Source organism: Hypanus sabinus, chromosome 25 (genome assembly GCF_030144855.1).
Source record: "Hypanus sabinus isolate sHypSab1 chromosome 25, sHypSab1.hap1, whole genome shotgun sequence".
Classification (NCBI taxonomy): domain Eukaryota; kingdom Metazoa; phylum Chordata; class Chondrichthyes; order Myliobatiformes; family Dasyatidae; genus Hypanus; species Hypanus sabinus.
Window position 1 is genome coordinate 49834333 of NC_082730.1, and position 12275 is coordinate 49846607.

The 12275-nt window shown below is 41.0% G+C and overlaps 1 protein-coding gene across 1 annotated transcript in view; it reads left to right on the top strand.

Moving 5' to 3' along the window:
• Positions 1 to 12275, top strand: part of LOC132381225 (signal peptide, CUB and EGF-like domain-containing protein 3) — a 339989-nt gene that overhangs the window by 207630 nt on the left and 120084 nt on the right. The window lies entirely within an intron of this gene.

Genomic DNA, 12275 nt, shown 5'->3' on the forward strand with positions numbered 1-12275 from the left:
TTACTGGCCCTGGATGAGGGGGGAAGTCGAAAAATACTGTAGGGGATGCAGTCGTTGCATCCGGAGGAAGACCCTGCCAGCGTCGGTGGCTCCACTGTCGCACTTGCAGAGTGCAGGACCTCTGGACCTGGTATGTATGGATTTCCTATTGATTGAGCCTGAGACCAACAACACCGCGTATGTCTTAGTCATCACTGATCATTACACTCGCTATGCTCAGTCATTTCCCACTAAGGATCAGAAGACGACGACAGTGGCGAAGCTGTTATGGGAGAAGTATTTTGTTCATTATGGCCTTCCCAGGTGAACCCATAGTGATCAGGGACGGGACTTTGAGAGCCTCATCCATGAATTACTGACTATGCTTGGGGTTGAGAAATCCAGGACTACCCCTTATCACCCACAGGGTGATCCTTAGCCTGAGAGGTTCAACAGGACCCTGTTGGATATGCTCGGGACACTGGAGATTGGGCAGAAAAGTAAGTGGAGTCGTCATATTGGACAATTGGTCCACTGTTACAATTGTACTCGCAATGATGCTACAGGGTATTCGCCTTATTATCTGATGTTCAGGCGGGAAGCGAGGTTGCCCACTGACTTGTGTTTTGGGGCTGAAGTGGGTGAATTACCTGGGAAGCCCTATTTAAAGTATGTGTCCGATATGAAGAGGGAGTTACAGAGGGCGTACGAGTTGGGCGAGGCGGCGGCTACCAAACAAAATCAGAGGAATAAGAGGAGATATGATCAAAAGGTGAAGTTTGCTCAATTACTGCTGGGCGACCGGGTCCTTTTACGGAATTTGGGACTCACTGGTAAGCACAAGTTGGCAGATCGATGGGCGGCCAGCACCTATGTAATAGAGAACCAGATGCCGAATCTACCAGTTCACCAGGTGAAACCTGAGGATGGGAATGGGCCTATCAAGGAATCACCTGCTGCCCCGGGTAAAGCGGCGCGGGTGGACAAGGAGCCCGAGTGGGAGGTTGTGCCTAGTACAAGGACTCTGTGAGGGCGCAGAGCGAGGGAGGAGGCCGCTGCTGAAGAGCCGGGATGGGTCCTTAACCCGGGAATGGATACCGATTCGGAAGATGACAACTCGGATGAGTGGCCCCCATTCCCATTCGCTGACGCTCCAGTACCAGAAGAGGAGGCTCCTGCCCCTTCCCATACTGAGTTGGGTGAGAGGATGGAAGGTGTTGATGGTCAGATGGAGAGGCAGCCAGCGTTGGGGGGAGAGAGGGTGGAACCCAAGCGTGAGCCAGAGGGTTCTCAGGTGAGGGGGGAACCCTGTGAGGGAGGGGGAGAGGATCTGACAGGTAGACCTAGAGTGTCCGAGGCAGAGGGTTCGCAGGTGAAGAGGGAGCCCAGTGAGGGGGAGGATGAGGGTCCGACAGGAGTGTCCCCCGCGGGGTCTGAGGCTGAAGGGTCAGCAGATCTCAGAGAAGTAGGTGCCTCCCGGAGCGGTTGACATATGTGGTGCCAGGAGAACCGAGTGTGATTTCTACTGCTCTGGGTAGTTATGTCGCTGCTTTCCGCACCTGGGTTGGGTTTTGTGTGTTGCAAGAAGCATTGGGGAACTCTGGTAATGTCATGAGGGCATGACATTTGCTGGTGGAGGGAGAATGTCCAATGTACTGTGTATGTTAATCAAAATGGCTTCTTTGTTTTGTTAAGAGTAGGAATGCTTCTTTGTATGATAAGTGCTTTCTCTCGCAGTTTAGCTTTAGACTTGCTGATATCAGGATTGTATTCATTTGTTGACCAATGGGGAATGTTATTTTGTCTTGTGGGTCTGGGAGTGGGGGTTTTGCGGTCTTTTCAGGGGAGTCAGGAGGAAGTCGCCGAGGAAGGTGGACGTGCGCTGCACTGCTTGGTTGACCACCCGGGCGGTCCCAGGTTCGAGGACGTAGAGGTCGGAGGAAAGTGACGAGGGGTCCAATGGTTCGATATTTGAGCTCCAACGATGTGCACTAAACTGACTGAACTTTGATGAGTTGGCGCCTTTTACTTTATTTTCTGTTCCTTCATATATATTGTATTGCATAGTACTCTTTTAGTTTTAGTAAAATCTTTAAAGTGTATTCCATAACGATATCTGGTGTGAGTTTGATATGGTGTGTGTGTGTGCACACGGCACAAACTTGATTCTCACAGCCCCTGCGTGTACGGGAGGTGGGGTTGGTGAGTGGCTGGATCTCCTTTTCCCCTAGACATATACCAGCCTGTTGGGTAGGTGTTACATCCGTTTAACTGATTATGTGACTTCTAAAACCAATTGGCTGCACAGGTGATGATTTGGTGTATTATATTAAAGGGGGGGGGGTGAATAATGATGCAATCAATTATTTTGTGTTTTATATTTGTAATCAATTTAGATCACATTGTAGAGATCTGTTTTTATTTTGACACGGAGAAGTCTTTTTCTGTTGGATCAGTTTCAAAAAAGGGCGAATTAAATCCACTGTGATTCAATGTTGCAGAATCATAAAACATGTAAACTTCTAAGGGGAGTTGTTTTGTAGATGTTGGGACTCAGTACCGACTTCGCTAATTTCACTGGACGACAAATTTTTTCAAAAGTGCTGCTTCCTCAGAATTTTTTTGTTTATGATAGACTGCTTGAAGATGAACACAAATATAAGTTCAGAGTACTTGTATCACGTAGGAATTTGGAGAAATAACAAACTAACTTTTATTGAATATAATGTGTTTAATTGCATAATGGTGCTGATGCTTTGCAATAGTTCAACTAAGTTAAAAATACTTTGTTAATGATTTTCATTTGTATTCAGTGTTTGAGGCTTCTCGCTTACGTCTCTAACAATAATTCGCCAGCATTTCTCCATAACCGCAATGTCCTGGTGAAACCTTTCACCATGCTCATCACTAACAGCACCAAGATTTGCAGGGAAGAAGTCTAAATGGGAATGCAGAAAGTGAATCTTTAGTGACATGTTACATTTCATGGTTTTATGTGCTTGAAGCATGCTTTCAACCTGCTCTGTAGATACCGAGAAAAATTTCAACAACTTCCTTGAATACCTTCCATGTGATTTTCTCTGGTCCCACTAGAAATTCTTCAAATTCCCTGTCATTGATGACCTGTTTGCTTTGTGAACCAACAAAAATGCTTTCCTTAATCTTGGCATCAGTTATTCTGGGAAGCGTCTGTCTCAAGTATCAAAATCCTTCAGACAATTTTTTGTGCCTGGTGATAGCAAATTCCATCCTTACAGTCCTGAACCCAATAGTTATTACTAATACCTGTCCTGCCATGCAGCAGCCTCACCGCCTAATCATGCCCAAGCATCCTTGGACAAGATAGGAAACTTTCCAGCTTACATTGTAGGCAACATTTTAATTGACTTGAATTATGAATTGAAATAATAAACATAACTTTATTTTTTAAATGGTGCATGATAGGGAAATTTCATGGTGATTTTCATGATCAGTTGCCCAAAATTCATAAAGACACACCTAAAGGTATTCAGGAAGCAAAATCTTTGTTGTCCAGTGTTTTAAGTAACTTGTTCTCTCTGTTCAAATCAAAATTGGTCATTTCTGCTGTAAGCTATCCATATGTAATATTAACTAATTTCTTCTCTCTCTTTTGTCATAGTCTGGGCATTTCCCACACCGCTGAATTGCATTACTCAGTTTTTACCTTTTATTCCTCTTTTTCTGACATACGTTATTAATCTATCAATAGCTTCATCAACAATGTATCACCATGGCAACCCTGACCCTTTGTCCTATCCATCAGTCCTACATCTCTCTGCAAATCAAAACTAACTTCTTTTCTCTCTTGCCTAGTTCTAATAAAGGGTATTTGGTCTGAAATGTTAACATTCTTGCTTCCTCCACAGATTCTGACTGACCTGTTGATGCTTTCAACATTTTTAGATTTCTGGCATTTAGAGATCTTTGATTTTCAGCTCAGGAATTATACCGGCAAATTTGTTAATCTGTGCATTTACACACTCAGCCACTAAAGGGTATTAATTTTATTTGGGGGGACAGGCTAATTTTGATCATTTGATTAACGTCCAAAGTCTCATAATAAACCAATGTTTGCAGAAATGTTTAAAATAATTTTCCCTTTATGCTTGTTCTTTGATCTCAGATGTACCAAGATGGGCTAATTTATGTTTGACAAGAGTTCTCTAATATTCTAAAAAAAAGTACTTATTTTCCAACCAACAGACATGTGTGTTTTGTAGCAAATTCAAAAATAGCAGAAAATAATTCTATATTGGTTCTCACATAGGATAAAATTCACCTTGTTGTTATCAGAAGAAAGTTGCTGTTTTGATAATGGATATTTTAGGAAGAACGTGGGAAGGTGCTGTGAAGCCTTAGATTTTAAGGAAGACTTTACCATGAGGAATGATTGTTCTAGGCTTATCAAAAAGTGCTTACTTTAAGAATAGTTTGGATTCAGCTCAACTTTTTCATCATTACTATTGAATAAAGCAAAACTTGAAATCTTCAAGGCATTGAAATGCTGAGTCGATTCTTTCTCAGCTCACCTGATGTTTCTTTATACGCCAATTTTATACCTTTATCAGAAATTATAATTGAGCTTGTGTCTTGTAAGGTTTTTGCAAAATAGTTTAATGCACTGGTCGCCGCTTTAGCACTGCTAATTGTGCAGATTGATAACTGTGAGTTTGAAAATGTAAGATCACAGACCATCTTGATGAGCTAGGGCAAGGGAGAGTAAGCTCAAAATTCCCATCCAGGACACAGAATTTTGAATAAACCACATCTTGTTTCAATTAGGGGTGAGGGTTGCATCAAAGAAAATTGCCAACAGTTTGCACGATTTGTTGGTATTTGCACTTCCTGGTATTTTTTCATGCTGTGTGTTTGTGTGGTAGAATAGTGCACAAGCTAGAGCCTCCAAGTTCTGAGTAATGTTGCTTCTGACAACCATGGGCACCTGGTTTGAGTTTGCTGGCACGCTTGCTTGGGCATTCTGTTTTGAATTACTTCTAACTGAGTTCCTTTATTATTACAAAGACAGGAACATTTGGCTTGTTTGAATTAGGTTAATTACTGGAGCTCTCTGCAGGTAACATCAATCACTATTTACAAACAGCTTCCTGTGTTGTGACATCCTGTCTAATGGCACACTCTCCTACTTTCATTTAGTTGTTAAAGGAAGAGTAGATTAGAAGCAGTGACTTCTGACAGAGCTAGGCCAGGTCGGCAAAAAAAAAGCTATGTTAGAGCTGCATCAGAAACTGCAGAAGAAATCGTGGTGAGATTGAGAAGTCTCTCAGTTAAAGGATAAAGTATAATTACTTGAAAATAAAATATTAAACTGAATACTATTCATTTCAGGATTACGATAGGATCTTTATTACTTATACCAGAGGTCTTTTTTATTGTTGCTCATTCTTTCAGGCTAAATTTGCCAGGGTACTTACGCAGGAAGTCAAAATCCTTAAACATCCTGGCACTTTTCTCTTTTCCAACTCATTAATTAGATTGATAAAACACCCAAATCAATCTTAAAATATTTCTTTCATCTCTCCATACATATGCTAAATGTTGAACAGAAGTAAACTATTGAACCAAAAACTATATTTTACGATGGAAATACATCTAAGGAAATATTACCCACTTGCTCCAAGCTTCCTAAAAGATGATGGAAGTGACTGAAAGGAGGCTTATTGATGATGATGGAATTGACTGAAAGGAGGCTTATTGACGATGATGGAATTGACTGAAAGGAGGCTTATTGACGATGATGGAATTGACTGAAAGGAGGCTTATTGATGATGATGGAATTGACTGAAAGGAGGCTTATTGACGATGATGGAATTGACTGAAAGGAGGCTTATTGACGATGATGGAATTGACTGAAAGGAGGCTTATTGATGATGATGGAATTGACTGAAAGGGGGCTTATTGAAGATGATGGAAGTGACTGAAAGGAGGCTTATTGACGATGATGGAATTGACTGAAAGGAGGCTTATTGACGATGATGGAATTGACTGAAAGGAGGCTTATTGATGATGATGGAATTGACTGAAAGGGGGCTTATTGAAGATGATGGAAGTGACTGAAAGGAGGCTTATTGACGATGATGGAATTGACTGAAAGGAGGCTTATTGATGATGATGGAAGTGACTGAAAGGAGGCTTATTGATGATGATGGAAGTGACTGAAAGGAGGCTTATTGATGATGATGGAAGTGACTGAAAGGAGGCTTATTGATGATGATGGAAGTGACTGAAAGGAGGCTTATTGATGATGATGGAAGTGACTGAAAGGAGGCTTATTGATGATGATGGAAGTGACTGAAAGGAGGCTTATTGATGATGATGGAATTGACTGAAAGGAGGCTTATTGATGATGATGGAATTGACTGAAAGGAGGCTTATTGATGATGATGGAAGTGACTGAAAGGAGGCTTATTGAAGATGATGGAAGTGACTGAAAGGAGGCTTATTGACGATGATGGAATTGACTGAAAGGAGGCTTATTGACGATGATGGAATTGACTGAAAGGAGGCTTATTGATGATGATGGAATTGACTGAAAGGGGGCTTATTGAAGATGATGGAAGTGACTGAAAGGAGGCTTATTGACGATGATGGAATTGACTGAAAGGAGGCTTATTGACGATGATGGAATTGACTGAAAGGGGGCTTATTGACGATGATGGAATTGACTGAAAGGAGGCTTATTGACGATGATGGAAGTGACTGAAAGGAGGCTTATTGATGATGATGGAAGTGACTGAAAGGAGGCTTATTGATGATGATGGAAGTGACTGAAAGGAGGCTTATTGACGATGATGCCTCGGCTGGAGTCCCAGAGAAATTAGTATTCCAGTGTAGTGACTAAAATACATTATTCAATAATAAAAAAGGTGATGTGTTCATTTCATGCTCTTATACAATTACATTTTCCCGCTTGATTTCTTTGAAGGCATTGGCATATTTTGAACCAATGAAAGAATTTTACAATTACAACTAATTTTGCTTTATCATATATGATAAGCCTTAATGCTTAGGATTGAGGCTTTCTAGTTGCAATTTTGATAAGTAGTAAAGATTGTATTGCTGCCCCCTTTTAGGGCACATAATCTCCTTCCTGGTGTCCTTCCATGTTCCATTTGATGTATACCTTGCCTAAAATCCTGCAGCCCAGGACTTCAAATTCATCAAGTTTCCTTGTTTGATATAACTAGAGACGCTGGTTGCTTAGAGCTAATATAATAGTGATGGTTACTTTTGAGGAGGTTAACCAGTCAGGTCTAAAGGTTCGTATCCTGCCTGGAAATATCAGCTTTCTGGTTCAGCCTCATCAGTTAGGCCAGGAGCTAACTAAGATACATCAATTAGTGAAGATATTTCCCTGTATCTATTGTACCAAGCTGTAGACTGCTGTGACATACAGTAGTTGGCACTTGGTTTTCTGAGCTATAGCACAGCTAATGGTACAGTGAAGAGAAAATCTGATGAGTAACACTATTTACTTCAGTGGTGCATCGATGAAGATGTTCTTTTCATTGAGTGAAACTTGTTAATGATAATTTCCTGGTGACTTTGAGACATTCCAGAAGTTCAGTCAGGCAAATCATGGCAGGTATTTCACATGAACACTCTGCATTTTTCTCATCAAATGATGTTGTCTCCCAGGCAGGTTAGACCACATAGATTTTAGAGATAACTAATGTTGGTCATTTACTAACATTGCTGCAGGCTTCTGGATTCTAACTGAGGTGAGGTCCATTATGGTTTATTTCTGTCCCATGACCACTTGATGCTTTCCAATGATCCTCTACTCCTCCCCACAGCCAACTGATCCTACAACATCCTTCCCCAATTCATGATTCTTCTTGACACTCCACCCACCTTCTTACCATTTCCCAGGCCCCACAAGCTCCCAATTGAATCTTAATCTGCCCTTGCTGTCCCATCCCAAATCTTAAACGACTTTGATTTCTGACCAGCCAAACCTGCTGTCAGATTCTGATCAGACTTCCATTCCTCATAACATCCAAAGCTGTCCACTGTCCCCTGTACTCTTTTGAACTCAGCCGAGGATTTGGATTAGGAGCATGTGATATTTCATGGCAACCACACCAAAGTATTTGTTAGCAAGCTGTTCAATTACAATATAACGTGCTTGCATTACAAATGCCTTCTTTAAACTTAGTTTCTTAAGTAAGAATGACAATCACCATTAATGTCTCATGAGGATATCTCGTCTATAGTGAGAAGCAGATAGTTGACTTCAGCTAAAAAGGATGTTTGCTAAAGTACATTTCAGAACCTTGGATTGTGGCTGATATTGTCTGGCATTGTACAAACATGTAGTAATGTATAGAGGATTTAAAGTAATTCCTTTAGCTTTTGTTCTATGTCACAGATAAAGCAGTTCCCATACAAACTACCCAAAAGTTTATTAAGGCTGCTGGTTCACTTGAGTTGTCCTCACTGCGATATGATGACAACTAAAAAGCAGCAATGGTTATTCTGTCCTGATGGATCCAAATGGGAATTGGCGTTATCACATCTTGTGTTGCTGTTGTCCATGTAGTGACATGGACAACTCAGAAGGTTCCAAAGAAAGTGGCCTGGCAACTGTGAAGGAATAACTTCATAGTTCCTAATGAGAATGCAGTGTGACCAAGAAGGTCAAAAGAATATAGGTGTTTTTGTTTGGGGCCTCTAACCCAATTCAGTTCTTATACTCCAAAACTGCACTGTTAAACTCAGAGTCCTGTATCAGTCTATTCAACCTAGACTGATGAACAACCTAGGTTATACCTAGAGAAAGAAATTACTTGCTTTACCTTCCTACAAGTGCCCATCATGAATCAATGAGTTCCACCAGGTATGTTTTCCACCATCTGTTTATCAAATCTCATTTTAAGCTTAACAATCCAGAATAATTAGTAAGATGATTCTCTAGCCCAATACACAGAATTCCTTGAAAGGTTAAAAGCATTGTGCCCCCCCCAACATAAAATATACAGTATAGTAAATGTGATTTCAAAAGTTCCATTGTTCCATTTAATAACAGAGAAATGTATACAATATATAACCTAAAATTCTTGTTCTTGACAGACATCCATGAAAAGAGAAGAGGACCCTAAAGGGCAAAAACATTAGAACCCCAATCCCCCTACTCCCCCTTCCAAACACATGCAGCAGCAAAGCATTGACCCCACCTTCCTCACTACTTCAGCAACCCCCACCCTCCAAGCAAGTCCCCAAGAAAGACCATGATCTTTAGCAGAGCAAAAACTAACCGTTCACCCAATAATTCAACATACACCCAGCTCTTTCTCTCTTCCCAATAAAAGGACAAAGAGGAGTCACAGTGAGGAGGGGAGACATAAGCAAAATGACTGGCTGCTCTGTGATGATCAAGTCTGCCGTGTTGCTTTTTTCTCCCCCCCGAATTTTCTGACTCAAGAATTGGCAACAAGCATTCCCAACAACAAGAGAGAGAGCAAGCACGTGATTCACTGAGTACAGAGGCCTTGACAGCTGATCCGCGGTTCCCAGTGTTCCATTTTCTCTCGCGACGCTTCAGTCGGCAGCACCAGCATAGAGTCGGCTTGTCCGCAGTGCCACGAAACTTCGTGATCCCAAAGACGCGTTTGTCTTGTAGGCCCCGTCTGTGGGATATCAAAAGGTGGCCGGTCATGAGCCCCGGGGAGCAGGCCCCACCTCCACAAATAACCAAAGTCTGAGTGTAACTCTAGGTCAGGGTCTCTGACAGAACCCCTTCCACCTCAAAAAGGAAAAAGACAAATGTCAAAGGTAGAAATTAAGCTGATTACGCAGATGAGCTCAAAAGAGCAGCTGTTGAGGGTTGGCAAATGCATCTTTTAAACCATTAGTAAAAATACACACATCAAATACCATTCTGAAAATCTCTTTTACAGAAACCATCACGATAAAATTTCTACACCCCTATTCAGCATTACCGAAAAATTAGAGTTGTAAAAAAGCCCTTTCAACGTAAATTAGCATGAATTGGTGTTGACTTTGCATAAACCTTGGTTCCTCACAATGGCAGCTGAAGTTATAGTATGCTAAATGGCTTAAACTGCAGCTGGTCTTTTTCTACAAGATTATATCTGTCCTCTCCTTGTCTTTGGTCTGAGTTCACTAATTCCTCCGTCCTGGAATCGGCTGGGTTAGGTAACAACACACACAAAATGCTGGTGGAATACAGCAGGCAAGCAGCATCTATAGGGAGAAGCACTGTTGACGTTTCGGCCCGAGACCCTATTATTTGGAACAACTCAATTGTATATACAAGTTGTTATGGCCATTGCATGTTTTGGAACAAAAATTTGAACATGACAGAAATACAATTTTTATTAAAATCCAAAATCTCCTAAATATTTTATTTTTTTAATTTATAGTTTTATTCCTTATATGAATATATAGTGTTGTATCAATAATAATAGCATTATGGAAATAGTAATGTAAATAACAGAAATTTGAAATCAGATCATAATGCAGGAAAGACATGGTGAGTTAAGCATTTAAAACATTCAATTGAGTTTTTATTACACAACTGGTACCTTCTAAATGAATTTAGTACATGAATATTTCTGACTTGACAATTGATAGTTTAGGTGGTTCTTGAGTAAACCAAATCTTTCAGAAGAGGTCTAAGGTGATGCATAATCTTAATGTCAGTTTCGTCAATAGATACTGTTCAGAAAGATCAGGAAAATCTTGGATTTGTTTGCTATTCTGAACAAGTTTACTTGTGACCTCAGTCTGGAGTAACTTGCTCAGAATTCATTGCCTTAGCAAGTGTCCCTACTTCTAATCCCCATCTTTTAATAACTACCAGTTACATTGTACAGTGCATTTAACACGGAGAATGTCACAATGGTCTTCATGGAGTTGAAATCTAAATCTAACATAGAGTCCAAAAGAATTATTGGGAGGAATGTGGCCAATACATTGAGAGTAGAGTCTGCATCTGATAAAGGAAAGCTTTCATCTGATGAAAGATAATCAACCTGAAAGTTCAACATCTCCTCTTTCTACACACATGCTGCCTGGCCTACTGAGTTTTTAGTATTTATGCCAGATTTCCATTATCTGTAGCTTTTGTTGTTTTGTTTACACGATTGCTGATGGAGCCATTTGAGGTCAGGGCGATGTGACCAGGAGGAATATTTGCTATACTTTGTTAGTCACCAATAGTTTAAATTCAATATTGAATTGTGTTTCTGCACATGGCTGAGTAGCAGTAACTGGATGAAATGAGGGGACAATCTAACTGGACGAGGCAATGGACTTCGATCCATACCTGAAAGAAGCTTGCATTCCTAAAGAGATGGCTATCACTTATTGATATAAGAAACATCACAGCATTGTTTATGCTGGGATAAAGGCTACAATATGATTAAAGGTAAAAATCCAGTCATTATCTTACTTCACAGATAAAAGGATTAGAACATTCTTTTGAAGGGCAAAAAAACAACAGCTTCTGGAAATCTGAAGTAAGATCAGAGAACGCTGGAAATAGTCATCAGCTCAGTCAGCATCTGCAGAGAGAAAAATAGAATTAATGTTTCGGTTGATGTTGTTTCATCAGAATGACCTTTTGATGAAAGGTCATCATCAAGTTTATTCGCATATACACAAGTACGTGTACACAGGTGCAATGAAAAACCTGCTTGTGGCAGCGTTACAGGCACAGGGCCGCATTCGCGCTAAATCAGAAATTAAGCCTAAATTACACATGGTTTGTGCAGGAAAACAACTTCAAGCTCAAGTTTAATTGTCATTCAACCATATACGTGAATGCAACTGAACGAAACTGCGTTCCTCTGGGGCCAGGGTGCAAAACAGAGAACCGCAGTCACACACAACACAACACGTGTAACTGTGAGAGCAGAAAATCATACAGTTACAAACAAAAAGTAATGTAGCCCAAGATCCTGAGTGTCATGGCCTGTAGTTTCACGGGGCATGGATATTGTCCTGGAGCCACGTTTCTGCAAGAACAGCTCACAGCAGTTGTGCATATCTTGCAGTGCAGCGCAATGCAGCTTGTCTCCCACTGCGTTAACACTGAGGAGAGCACCTACTGGAGGGGCCAGCACTGCCGGTCTCATCAAGAACCAGTGAATCGGGCTTGCAGAATTCCACATTACCAATCTATAACTGGGTCTGCAATCACCACAAAAAACCAGCCCCTCCACTGGATCAAGGACAGCTGCTGACTCTGTCTTCCCCGGGAGGCTGAAGGGAGCTGCAACATGGTGCACTAC